Below are 15,417 nucleotides of genomic sequence, written 5' to 3' on the forward strand. Positions count from 1 at the left end.
GATTGAAAGCTTTGCTGGTTATAGTAGTTTGGGCTTGCATCCATGATTTCTTAGTGTCTTCAGTACATCTATCTGTTCAGGACATTCTGGCTTTCATGGTTTCCATTGAGAAGTCCTGTGTAATTCTGATGGGTCTGACTTTATATGTTACTTGGCCTTTTTTCTTTGCAGCTCTTAATATTCTTTCTTTATTCTGTATGTTTTTTCTTTTAATTATTTTATGGCAAGGTGACTTTTAGTTATCCAATTTATTTGGTGTTCTGTAAGCTTCGTGTACTTTTATAGTGATATCTTTCTCTAGGTTGGGAAAGTTTTCTTCTATGATTTTGTTGAATATATTTTCTATACCTTTGAGCAGGAGCCCCTTTTCTTCTTCTCACCCTATTATTCTTAGGTTAGGTATTTTCATGTTGTCCCAGATTTCCTGGATTTTTATTTATTAAGAATTTGTTATATTTAACATTTTCTTTGACCAAAGAATCTATTTATCCTACAGTATCTTCAACATTTGAGATTCTCTCTTCTATCTCTTGTATTCTGTTGGTTATGATTGCATCTGTAGTTGTAGTCTGTGCTTCAGAGTTCCTCTGAGGTTGCAGGGGATGGTGTGCATAAGATTTTAAAGAGATGTATTTATGTGTCTAGTAGACAGGATTGATTACTTTTGCTGGTTTTAATTTCATCATAGCATAAATTGGAACCAACTGAAGAGAAAACTTTAAATTTAGATGGTCCTGATTGACTCAATAAATGGAAGGATTTCCACATGGACTTTGGGCAGGACTTTTTGGTAGTATTTCAGGTAGAAAAGATATGACAGAAAAGGACAGTCACTCATCTTTTGCTTTCTTGGTCTTCTCTCTTGATGCCTTGTCAATTTATTCTGTTGTTGCTGCTACTGATTCAAGTCCTGATACCAGGACAATTTCAGGGTTCTGTTGTGCCAGGATTTAAGTGGCATATTTGGACTGTTGAGGCACTCAGCCTCTTGGACTGGGCTGGGTTCTTAGCCTTTCAGGTATGATTAATCTATTGTTGCTATATTAACATAAACTGGCTTAATACACACACACACACACACACACAAGATTTTGTTTCTCTAGAGAACACTGGCTTATTAGTGACCTTATTATGTGTCTATGTGGATTTAAAAAAATAATATATGTATTTACTCATTAGAATGTGACCGGTGTGTAGGAGAAATTAAAATATTCTTTGTTAGCAAGTAATAAAGAAGATATGGTTTGAGATTTTTGTATTTCATTCATTGTTATTAAACTTCAGCCATGCTTTACTTCTTAACACTATTCCACTCCAACTGTTAAATAATTAAATTCCATTATACTTGATTGAACAACGAATAAGAATGTTTACTTTTTGGTGTCATTTTTAATTGAACTTGCCATGATATCTGAAAAGAAGTTTAGCCAATTATAAAAATGACCAAATGTCTTTATGAATCAAATTAAATGTTAAAATGACAAGTTGTTGTCAAGTCATTGTATGATGCCCGATAGGCAATGAGCCTTCTGTCTATCCAAAGCAGAAGTAAAGAAGCAACAAGAAACGTCATCTTTCAGAGTTCATTTCTGTCGCCTCATGGATGAAGATGTCACTAGGACCTTCACTAGAATACTGAGAACATCTCTTCATAACAAACGTTGATTTCTCGTGGAGTTACCTTTAAATATGCTAATTTCAAGATGACAATTTTTGTCAATATCTTTTTTTGTCAATATTAAGACTATATCTTAATGATATAATCTGCTTTACAAATTATGGTTTAAACCTTAAAAGCTTTATCTTACTAAGTATCACAGATTTCCTATAAATCTAAATTTTACTCGCTGGACTTGATATAATTTTTGTTAGACAATGTCTCTAATAAAAATAAAAAACTAAGTTTGAAGAATGTGTCAGGATTTCAAAATAAGATCATAGTAAAAAAAAAACCAAACAAGTGAAGAAATATGATTTGTCCAATCTTGAGAATTCTGAGTACTTATACTCCAGGTTTTCCCTTCCAGAATAAAGAAAAATGGGCAGTATTTGCAATTTTACATAGAAGCAAAATTTCATATGAACAGAGCCCAGACAAATACCATTGTGGTTAGTCTAGAGTTAAATTCCTTATAGTTTTTTAAAAGAAATATATACATATATAAATATACATAGGTACATTTTAATTTCAAAGAAAATAGAAAACATAGTTATGTTACTGCAAAGGTTCAGCAAATTTCTTAATTAATTTAATTGACCCATAGTTTTTTCTCTGCCAGGATTGCCTTTCACAAAAATAGTAATTCACATTTCTTGGAAATAAAGCTTCTTCAGTTTTTTTTATTTTAAAAACATCTTTTGCAAGACAGGATTTCTTTGTGTAGTTTTGACTATCATAGAAGCAATATTACTCTGTAGACCTGGGTAGTCTTGAACTCACAGAGATCCACCTGCCTCTGCCTTTCTAATACTAGGATTAAAGGCCACTACAACCCAGCTTTTCAAAATTTCTTAATAGCTGGGATGTAGAACAATAATAGCATTCATTCACAGGATCCTATCTTCAAATCTCATCACAATAAATAAATGAATAAACAAACAAATAAACATAAAATACACCCTTCGGCACTTAAGTTTAAATTGCTGACCATGGCTATTACATAAAGAGATGTCAACATTCTATTAGTATTTTATGATATAATTTTAGTTTTCATAATTTAATTTTGTCATACTATTATTTAAGCTATTAGTACTAAAAAGTATTATTAAGATGAAAATCTAATAAATTTTATTTTAAAACATTTTTGTTGTTATTGCGTTTTCAAGGTCTTATTTGTATAGCCTCAGCTGTCTCAGAAGTAGCTCTGTAGGCCAGGTTAGCCTTGAACTCACAGAGTTCAAGCATAGAAGCAATATTACCCTGTAGACCAGGGTAGTCTTGAACTCACAGAGATCCACCTGCCTCTGCTTCCCTAATGCTAGAATTAAAGGCATGTGTCACCACGGCCCAATTTTTCAAACATCTCAGTAGCTGGGATGTAGAACATTATCTACCAGTAGCATCGGACATAATGACTTATGATATTATTTAGAACATAAATATTTTGAAAAATATACTTTAGATAAAATTTCGATGACTTATATTCCTAGAGAATTATAAGTAATTCAGTGGTGTCCTGAATTATGGTCATAATACTTTAATTAAGATTATAATAATGATTTTACATTATGACCACAAATAGAGAAGATAGTAGCTGCTAAGCACTGTTAGGAATAAGATCAAAAGCAAGAGAGATGGCTATATGGCTATATGGTTCACAGAGCTGTATATTCTTTTAAAAGAGCTGACATGTCACAGATTACAACTGTCTGTAACACAAGTCTTAGAGAATCCAACACTCTCCTCTGGCCTATGTGCGCACTGCATTCATGAAATTCACAGACATATATGGAAGGAACCCTGGCCCCCCCCCAAAGAAATACAAATTGAAAAAAAAAATCAAACACTGTAAATATAAAGCTAAATGAATAAAAGTGCAAGGAATTTATTTGTGCTACAATCTAAATTAAAAATTCTATGGAAATTACCTGAAATTTGTATCTTACAGCTGAAAACACATTTCAGCGAGTAAAATTTCACTGTCAATACTTAAAAAGTCATATCTTTTTTTAAAGTAAAAAAACAGAAGTCTCATTTTGAGACATACATTTAACAAAATAAAAAGTTACTGTTATTTCAATATCAAAGTTTGCTAAGGAAAAATCTTGACAATTCTCTGAAACTAATAAATGCAGTTATTAAAATAGCTTAAAAATATACTGATAGTTTTAGTTGACTAATAATGAATATTTTATCTCAAATCCTTACAAAATATTTCTAAACCCTGTTAATATAATCTAAGATAGAAATCGTACCCAAAATTTCAGCCAGGTGTGATAGCATATATCTGACACGGGAGACAGAGGCAGGGTGATTTCAGCAAAACTGAGGCCAACCTAGTCTGTATAGTGAATGAGACCAAGCTCTCCAAGGCTATTTTGTGAGATCCCATCTAGGAAGAAAACATCAAAGGATTGCAAGATTTTTCAGGAAGGAAAGCCATTTTATATACTATGATAAGCCAGAATTTTGTCAGGTGCACATACATAGGATTTATGGCACTTCTGGAGAGAGACAGCAATCACAGTGAATGGAACTGTTAATACATGTCAGGTTTTCACCTTGTAATAACCAAAAGGCAATCCTCCCTTCTGGTCAGTGAGCTAGTTCACAACTGCAAGTTCTTTCTACTGAAGCAATCAAACCCTCAGACAGAAGCAAAAATCAGGAAAGATCTATTTAGAGAACTATTCTGTGATGGAGAAAACAAGCTGCCATTTACAATTTAGAGATAACTAGGAAGACAATGGCCTCCTGACTGGAGTTCTTTGTTCTCTGGGAATTTAAGGAGGCCAACAATTGGAGTGGTTTGTTTATTTGCTTTTTTTCTGATGGGTTTCATCTCATCTAGAAAAGGAGTTTTCATGCTCTATGTCTTTTTAGTCAGATTCAGAGGAAAATTCCCTGCAGAGACATCCCTGTTCCAAGGCTACAAACCACTGCCTGTTGTACACTGCCAGCTATTAAGACTTCCATTTTATTTTTTTACAAAAACCAGAGTTAAATGGGATGGTACAAAGGGAAAAATTGTGCCACGAGATTCAGGCAATGAAACATTTTCTATTTATAAATTTAAAATATTAGGAAAACCGGACACACTTTTCCCTGAAAAAAATAACAGATGCCAAATTAAAACTAAAACATATGCATTCAAAGCATTTGTCAGAAACAATGTCAAATGAAAACCAGAATTGCTATCTTTTTACATTTCAAGAAATCTCTTTTTGGGGTTCAGGAGACAACTTTCTCACATCTTCTCATTAGTATATAAAAATTATCTTCACACACTTCCTATTTGATTTTAAACCACTCATGTGACAAGAATTTCCATTGGCCCTCAGCATATATTCTTGATAATAATTAACAAAACAAGGCAGAAGCATGCCGTATGCTTGCTGTTTGGAGTTAAATAATAACTACTAAATCTGTTCCTGACTCAAGACACCTATGCAAATCAAATTAATAAAGATGAATATTGAAAACAATTTATATATTTAGCAACTTTTGTCCTTGACATATTGATTAAACCTCATAATAAATCTATTAGGTAGTTATAATAACCACTTTGTATAGCTCATAATTGGAATTCAAAACTTGAGTATAAAGCATTGCTATTACGACCTGACTCTTTTGATTGATCTTCCATGTAGTTTACATCAGTGTACTTCCCAGAAAAGCCAATGCTAGATCTAGGTTGATGAGGACCCTGCAGGTGTAGGCAGAGAAACGAAACATGAAGAAGTGAAAATGAAAACTCAGTTCAGATTGACTTTGTCAATCTGGATCAAAACTTTGAGATAGTCTGAAGCCACAGAGTTTGTTGCCAGTGTATTTAAACATGGTATAATGTGGAAAAAATTTCCCAGTGCAATACAATCCCCAGTGCAAAAGGAAGCATAAATACGTTGAAACTCAACCGATGGTGTCCGTCATATAATCCAAGAAGATTAGTTCTAGAGATAGGCAATTTGTATTAGCTTAAGTGCCCAAAGAAGAATATGGTCTTGTCTTGGCACACAGATAGTAGAGATGTCATTTGGGCTATTAGTTATGTCTGGTCCTGGCTGTGGAAGCTTGAAGGATTCCCCAGCTATTCAGTTAATGTAAGAATGATTTAGATTACTAGCTACCTACAGTCCTGGTTGTACAAACTTGATTTGGTCTGGCTCATATATAGTGCAGACCATGTGACTATTAATCACCTCTATTTCTAGCTTTCTTAATGGAAGAGCAGGTTTTATGTTCATTCCTTAGAAAGTACAACACTGTTCACTTAATATTCCTGGTTCTCCTAGAGTTCTATGGAATCATGGACCTTTGTGTTGTGCTCCAGCATTAAGTTTATTGCAATAGTTTAAAAGAAAATGGCCCCCAAAGGGAATGGCACTATTAGGGGGATTATTCTTGTTGGAGTAGGACAGCCTTATTGGAGGAAGTGTGTCACTGTAGAGGCTGGCTTCAGGATTTCACATATGTTCAAGCTGTGCCCAGTATCTCAGACCACTTCCTGTTGCCTGAAAGTAAAGATGTAGGACACTCAGGTACTTGCACACCCTCCCAAATAAATATTTTTCCTTTAAAACAGTTACCACGGTCATGATATCTCTTCATACCCTAATTTGATTAAATAAAGAATATTGACTATTTTCAGGACACATACTATTGGAAGGCAAATGATCCTCAGATTTTTCAGTGGGAAAAAATGTTACAAGATGAGAAATAAGACTTCTCAGTCTCTGTTCTGACAAATTCTTAGGCAAAGGCAAAGGTTGTTTCTAGTAACTGACTGTCCACATCACTGCTGTGAGCTTCGGAACAGAAAAACAATGGCAAGCCTCACCTGAAAACACAATATAAGCAAATTGTCATGTTGGTATTTTGGTAGACACTAGACTTTCATGAAATACACCTTCTTGTTGCAAATACACTGGACTTCTCTGAAAGAATCGTTCATGCAGTTACAGTTCAAAACCAATGTGCAGAAGTTCTGAACTTTGCCTCTTTTGAAATTCCAGGTGAAGTTTTCTCTAAGCAGGACTGATTAAAAACTCTTCTATCGTATCTTCTCACAGAGATTTTATTTATAACCTACGTTGTTCAAAAATTTGTTCTTCAGGTGACATGTTATAAAATAGAGATTTGACCGATACAGGAACAAAATGAACATGATTTGAGATGAACATGGCGACATACATGATGGAATTTGTATCCGCCTTTGTTCCAGAATAATTGTACTTGGTGTACACACATAATACTAAAAATAAGGTTGGTCGAGGTGGTAGTCAGAAGTTTGAGAAAAAGAATATAAAGGTGCTAAATCATAAAATAAGGTAGATTGAAAAAGAGAAATGCAAACACAAAACCAGACACATGCTTCATCTATAGTTTACTGCCTGCAAGATGTTAGGACAATGGTCACACAAGTTAAGGCCAACTCCATAGACAGAACCCATATGTGATACCCTTGTATAACCAAGAAACAGAAACTAAATATCCCAGGCACCTATGATAGAATGAAATAATACTGGCCTAAAAAAGAAAAAAAATGAAAAAGTAGTTATAAAATGACTCAATGATATTCTATTTTACTCACAGGTCAGTGTCTTACTAAGCCATCAGTAGAGAAGCTTCCTCCTTCAGCACATTGGAACAAATACAGAGACCCACACCCTGACTTTACACAGAGAGTTAGAGACTTTGGAACTCTTAGCCCTATATGGGATTTTCCCATGCAATCTCTACACTCAGATCTCAGAAAACCCCAGAGAAAAGGCAGAAAGACACTAAGCTACAGAGGGGATTGAGGACACAAAGGAAACAAAATCCTCTAAATCAACATGAGCATAGCTCTTATGATTGAACAGGGACTGAATTAGAATCTACTTCCAGTTTAATATTTTTATGGGATTCCTGAATAAACAAACAAGTGGGTCTCTGATTCTTGTGCCTTCTCTTGGTTTGTTTTGTCAAAATTTGATATGATAGTTTTTTTCTTTTATTTTATTATAATTTATTTTGTTTTATTTTTTTAAAAAAATAAATTAATGAAAACCTAACCACTAGGGAAGTTGTTAACCACTGAGCTATCATTTATACCTGCTGGGAGATGAAAATATTAATTTTCTCCAAAAGAGTCACACTATCTATTAAACACTCCAGAATAAGCCTGTTGTTGTTTGCTTTTATCTTTCACTCTTGACTGTTTTGAGGGGCCCATCACCCAGCTCACGAGTAAAAACACATAAAGATTTTTATTGTTACTATAAATGCCCAGCCTTCTTTCTTGCCAGCATGATTTTAGAGTTATTTTTAATTTACTTTTTTTTTTCATTTTACATACAAACCCCAGATCCCCTTTCCTCTCTTTATCCCACTCCCCCTACCTCCCAACTTCCCATCACCCATTTACTCCTTAGAGGGGGTAAGTTTTGGGGGACTCAATAAAGTCTGGCATACCAAAATGAGTCAGGACTAAGGCCCTTCCCCCTGTATCAAGGCTGAGCAAGGTATCCCATTATAGGGAATGGGCTTCAAAAACCTACTTCATGTACCGGATAAGTACTGGTCCCACTGCCAGAAACCCCCTGCCCAACCAATCAAGCCACATAACTCACATTAAGAGGATCTTAGTTCATTGAGATGCAGTTTTTCCAACTGTCAGTCCGGAGTTTGAGCTACCACTAGTTCGAGCTAGCACAAGTCAGATGTCTCTGTGGTTTTCTCAATCATTATCTTGACCGCTCCCGTTGCTCTTATGATGCCTCCACCTTCTTTTCAGCTGAACTCTAGGAGCTTAACCCTTGGCTGTGCTTCATTGATTCTGCTTCCATTAGTTACTGGATCTAGGTTCTCTAATGCCTATTAGGGTAATCACTAATCTGATTGTAGGGGAAGACCTGTTCAGGAACCTTCTCCACAAGGAGTCTCAGCAGGGATCATTTTGTGAATTCTTGAAAAATTCCCTATCACCAGGTTTCTTAATAACCCCATAATGGCTCCCTCTATCAAGATATGTTTTTCATTGTTCTCCCTCTCTGTTATTCCCCCAACTTTGTCTTCTGGATCCCTCATGTTCCCATCCATCCCCCACCCTCTCTCTTCTGCTAGCCTCTCAGTGTACCCAGGAAGTCTTAACTACTTCCTCTTCGTGGGGCCCTCCATGTGTTTCCCTTCTGTCTTCCTTATTATCTAGTTTCTCTGGAATTGTGGATTGTAGCCTAGTTATCCTTTGCTTTAAAGGTCTAATATCCACTTAGGAGTGAGTACATATTGTGCTTGTCTTATTGGGTTTGCTTTACCTCACTCAGGATAGTTTTTTCTAGTTCCATCCATTTGCCTGCAAATTTCAAGATATCATTAATTAATTAATTAATTTTTTGTTTGTTTGTTTATTATGTATACAGCATCTGCCTGCATGTATCCTTGCAGGCCAGAAGAGGGCACTTGATCCCATTATAGATGCTTGTGAGCCACCTTGTGGTTCCTGGGAATTGAACTCAGGACCACTGGAAGAACAGTCAGTGCTCTTAACCTCTGAGCCATTTCTCAGCCCCTGATATCATTATTTTTTACTGCTGAGTAATACTCCATTGTGTAAATGTACCATATTTTCTTTATCCAGTCTTCAATTGAAGGGCTTGTTTAACCAATTTTTATTAACTTAAATCATTCCACCTACCTTTTACCTCTGGGCTTTCTCCTTTTCTTCTGTATTTTTTTACTTTCACTCTTATTTCATGGTTGACTGCATGGTTGGTCCATAGTGTCCTTCTCTCCTGGTTTTCTTGCTCTTTGATCCTTTCTCTCTTCTTTCTCCTTATTCTTTCTGCCTGTCAACTTCACGTACTCTTTCTCCGTCAATCTGTTGAACATTCTGCCCTTTATTAGACCAATCAAGTGTTTTAATGGGCAAAGTAACACAGCTTCAGAGTTAACCAAAAGCAACATAAAAAAATGCAACCCAAGCCGGGCGATGGTGGAGCATGCCTTTAATCCCAGCACTTGGGAGGCAGAGACAGACGGATCTCTGTGAGTTCGAGACCAGCCTGGCCTACAGAGCTAGTTCCAGGACAGGCTCCAAAGCCACAGAGAAACCCTGTCTCGAAAAAAAAAAATGCAACCCATCTTTGCATCATTAAACAAATGTTCCACAGCATTAACAAATGTAATACATATTAAAATAATATTATACAATAAAGGCCTCATGCTCAGTAGATAATCAGCATATAATAGACTCTACAGTTTGTGTGTGTGCGCGCGCGTACGCGCGTGCTTTTATTTGGTGGGCTTTTGTTTTGTTACAAGTTGGTGGGGACTCATGGTTGTTTTTATGTTTAAGTATTGTTTTCTTGAGTTTTTGGGGGCTTGTTTGTTGTATTAGGTTTGGGGTAGGGGGAATTTGGGTTTTTTGGAGGTGTAGGGGATCTGGAAGGACTTGGAGGTAGGGAAAGAATATGACCAAAATACATTTAAATTTAAAAAGTTGTTTTGAGTAGTTAAAAATATAGTAACAATAAAAATAAATATTAGTAGATTGTTTAGGTTTTACTGCTTTGAACAACATTGCCAGGTCCTCAGTAGTTTTTTTTTTTTCTCTTCATTGAGGATATCATTCACCAGAATGTGTTCTTGTATAGTTACGCCTCTCTCCCTTGTAGTCACTAACATGATGTTTGGAAGGTTATAGGGAAAAAATCTTTTTTGTACTGAACCAGGAAAATGAGTGAATATCAGATATAAAACTCCCAAACTAATTCAGGGTGAACTTCTACACAATACCCACTTAGAGGTTGCTAAAACTCTGAGATTGCTCTCAATTCTTCTTAGAAATCACTTATCCCAGAACAGGTATGACTATTTGGAGGTGCTTAGAAGCAGGTGTGATCCAAAACAACTTGTAAACTTGTATTAGAAACCCACAAATCTCATTCTGAAGGTTTGTAGTATTCTCTGACTTTCATTTTTTTGAATCTCATACAAATAGACTACTTTTCATCTGGGTATCATCTTAGACATAATTAGGAACGTCTATGTTTTTTACCAAGTGATGACTGACACACGAAAAAGCATGGGGAAGTTACATGACATCTGCCACAGATTTTTAGTCTATGACTGAATTAAGTGCATTTTAAATGCTTATTTAAATATCCATAACATTTGTAATATTATGATAACAATATTAAAGTCAGATATGTTTTTAATTCACATTGTTTTTAAATGTTAACTTTTCAGTTATCAAAAGCATTGTCTTGTCAGAAAAAATGTGATTTGAATCCTTTTCATCATTTCATTGAATGTCTAAGTAAAATTGAGAAGCCATAAGAAAGAAATTAGTTGTACATATTTTGTAGTGCTCTTAATTCTAATTCATTCAAAACTTAGGCAGAAATAACATATGCTTTGAATAATAACTATTTGAGCAATAATGCTGGGGGCTTCAATCCAAAGTAAATAAAAATCTACAAGGAATGACACAAAATTTCGTTTTGAAGCACAAGGAATCGCAAATGATAGACATGTGGAATTTTAAATTATTTACCATCTTTTACAAATGACACATTTGAAAATCTAGCAGTCGCTATCACCTCTGACAAGACTATCACATCCCTGTTTAGCTTTTTATTTGTCTCTGTCAAGTTGATCCATGGGTGTCGTCCCCAAGTCATCCAAATGAGACTTGGCATTGATCACTAGAATTTATGATATTTTGAAGATCGCACCTGATTAATGGCACAGCAATATTCTCTGTAACTCTGCAACCTCATTCACTCACAGTCAGAGCGGGTAACATGATGAAATTGTGGGAAGAATGTTAGATAAAGTGGAGACCGGCATAAATCCTGAGGTCTTCATGCCCTTGCAATTAGAAAGACTCATCATCTCTTCAGAGTACCAAATAATTTTCAAAGCATTCTGTCTAAATGCTGGCTTTTCAGGAGCACACTCACTTAATTACACAACCCAAAACAACTTGTATAATATTCTAAAGTCATCAGACTCCTAACAGTCTAACTATCTAAATATAATAGTGTTTCATCAGTTAAGTCCTATTAATCAATTCTCCAACTTTCTTCTCTCTAACTATGCTAGTATTCTTGGGCCACTTCATTATTTTGGTTTGTTCTCTCTCTCTCTTTCTCCCTCTCTTCCTCCCTCCTCCCTTTTTCCCTTCTCCTTCTTTGGACTTTCTCTTTGCTATCTGTATGCTCTTCATTGTCTTTCTTATTGCATTAGTTATGTTGCTGATAAGTGAATCCATGCCCAGTTCTCCTAGGTGGTCTTTTTCTCCCCAGGTAACCTACCTTTGGAATAAGCTTTTCTCAATCTACAAATCTTGAAAAGGTCCCACTTCAGGGTGGCATAGCCCTGGGCAAACAACTGTAAAAGCAAAACATCTACTGCGGAACAAAGTAAATCAATTAAGTTAACATGAAAAAAAAAATCTTGGAAATGTTGTCTACATTTCCTGAGATCCCTTTCATTTTGTCAATATTGGTGTCCTCATTTGTGTGTAGTTAACATCTCTCTTCTTTGAATTGCTGCTTCCTACAGCAGTCTGTGGACCTCACACATATCTCACACGTGGGAAATCTGTGGTCTGTGCTCACCTGCCTTCTCCCAATATTCCACACACACACACAAAAAAAAATGAATTCACTGTCCTGAGCTGTCAAAACATTTTGAAGTTCTCTCCACGTCTCCCGTTATGTTATTTATTTCTTTCCCTTATCCAAACTACATTATTTAGTCTTTAAAATTACAAAAAAACAGAAAGGAATGGTTTTGCACACTTCAAAGACCTTTGATTTTATTACACACACAAAATTTTAGTTCTTCCTAGGTTTTCACACCTAAAAGCCAATGTGGGAATTTCCATAGGCTCCCTGTGGCATGGTCACACTTGTTGTTTGTTCTAAGGCCTTTTGTTTTTCTTTTTCAAAGAAGGGGTTTGGATTTCCCACAAGCTATTCCAGAGCTTTGTTCTCTGGTTTCTTTTGGATTATCACAAACAGGTTATCAGATACTTGAAGATAGAACACTTAAAATCAAAAAGGAAAACAATGATATTTTAAAATGACATCTACATTCACAGCATATGCAATTAGAAGAAAAACTTTTCTGAATGATGACTTGTCTCCAACATTTTGTCACAGGGCTATAAATTACACTCACAGAATACAGAGGGAAGTCCCACATCATCTCCCATTTTTTGATGAAATAAAAAGAAAGGTTTTAATTTTAACATAGTAAAATTACATATGACAAACCAGTTATAAGGCAAGAGTAGTTATAGTTATATTAATTATTTACTTCATTTTATATTATATAACTAAGGAACACTGTAACTATCTATTCTTAAACTCTATCAAAGATTCCAGAAGAATATAATATTATGTAAGTTAACAGGAAATACATTGTAAGCACCTTCCAAAACTCTAGAATTGACAGACTCATCTTGCTGCGTCGACAGTCATCCGAAGTTCTTTTGTAGCATTGGGGCATCCATCTTCAGCCTATAGGCCTACAATATCTGGCAGGCTTTTTCATGAAGCAGGAAATTTCAAAGACAGTCGGCCTATATTGACAGTTTGTCCATCACTTTCTTCGGTGACCTGCAGAATTACAGGTATACTCTTTCATGAAGCAGGAACCCCAAAGGACCATCTCACCTTTAGGCAAGTTTAGCAGTCAATTTTTTGTGGGTGCCATATGTCCAGTTCATACAGCATAACATCAAGCAGTTCAGGCAAGAACAGTTTCTCGTCCAAATGGCTAACAAACTCCACAAGGAGCCTCTTTGATGCCTATCTTTCTCTTGAGGTATTTGGTGCTACCAGGAGCAGATGTGCTTCATTGTCATAAAAAGTCCTAAGTTCTTAAAATATTTTAAATACCATATTCTGTTAGTCTTTGAAAGGTTTGTAGATTATTTATCTAACTGAAATATATCTCTATATATCTAGGAAACCTAACTAACATGACTACAAGCTTGACTATTATAGATGACTATCTATTAACTTGTATGTCTTAATTATATGTTACATTTTTAAATGAACTGCCCAAACATAATAATAAAGAGCAGAATTATACATATAGCAAAATTGACCTTAAATTTATATCAATAAACCAAGATTCATACCAATGTAAAGTATTCATCTCTATAGTATATCCCCTTTAAATGTAAACAAACATTTATATACAATATTTAGGAATTTGGGCATAGTTCTCTCCAAACAACTTCCTGCTTTCTGTTCGGCAATATAGCTCAGGCTTCTTATTAACTCTAATAACTTATATTAACCCATAATTCTTGTCTGTGTTGGCCACGTGGCTTGGTACCTTTGTTGACGAAGCAGTAACATCTTGCTTGCTCTTTGTCTGGGTGATGACTGCAGACTGACTGTTTTCCCCTTTCCAGAATTCTCTTGTTCTCATTGCCCCACCTCTACTTCCTGCCTGGCTACTGGCCAATCAGTATTTTATTAAAAATAATACAAGTGACAGGATAAAAGACCATCCTACCACAGCAATAATAGACTTCGGTCAAAATACTTTTGTTGAATGACAGGTAATCCAAAAGACTTTTTCCTTAGCTCTAATTAAGATATAATTTGACTCAAAGGATTTGATTTTAAACTTTTACTTCCAAAACAGCAACAAAAAACCTGTAAGAATCACAGAACAAATAATAGAAGAGTAATTTAGATAGATTTATTTTCAGTCTCATTTCCATGATTGAATTAAACTTTTGAAAAGAAATGCACATGAAGATTTGGAATAATGTATGATAGGATGGATTTTTGAAATGTGCTTTATACGTACTTCATTTCTGAATCCATAATCCTGGTATAATGTGCAAAGGTATTTGCAAAGAAAGATAGTAAATCCAGTCTGCATCAATTATTAATCCATTTCAAATTGGCAGTAAAGTTAGCAAACATACTCAATAAATGGGTGATTTTATCCCCATGATAGATATATACACACACACACGTGTGTGTGTGTGTGTTTGTGTGTGTGTGTGTGTGTGTGTGTGTATGATGGCTGAGGCACCTAGTTTTCACTATTCACAACAGTTTAGTACTAAAATGCTTATATAGAGATAAGATTTTTAAAATGTTTGTTGAAAATTGTAACACCCGATTTCGGTGTTACACCCTCTGTACAGTCCGCATGCCACTGCACCAAACGCGAGTCAAGCAAGGCCTGGAGATTGAACAGAACACACAGAGAGACCAGGGTCATTCGACAGGAGATCAAGTGAATGCCGTTTATTCAGCCTTGGGGAAGCCCTTATCTACCTTACTGCAGCACAAGGACCCCCACCCAGGCAGGTGGGGAAATTACCATATCTCAAATCCTGTGGCTAACCACCAGGCGGGGCAGGAGGAATATAGGAACTTAACCAGGTGGGGCAAGGGGAAAACAGGAACCAACAGAATGCTAGTCATCTGACTAGAAACTGAATGCTTTCCAGGAATAAGGGTTAAATGCTTAGTCATGCTGACCAGAAATTGTCCTCGAGAAGCACTCCAGGAATAAGGGAGGCCAGGGCCCTACAGAAAATGATGACCAAACTACCCACTATATTTGTTCTTCTGCCAGCCGAGAAAGATTGCACTTGCTTGAACTTCATTTCATAGTTTCTGGTTTTCTGAACCTTTGGGCCACCCCAATTCATGTGACTGTGCTTCAAAAGATTTGTTACAAATACCAAAGCTATCACATATTGTTTGTAATGTTATTGAGTTTAATAT

Source organism: Microtus ochrogaster, chromosome 4, assembly GCF_000317375.1.
Source record: "Microtus ochrogaster isolate Prairie Vole_2 chromosome 4, MicOch1.0, whole genome shotgun sequence".
Lineage (NCBI taxonomy): Eukaryota > Metazoa > Chordata > Mammalia > Rodentia > Cricetidae > Microtus > Microtus ochrogaster.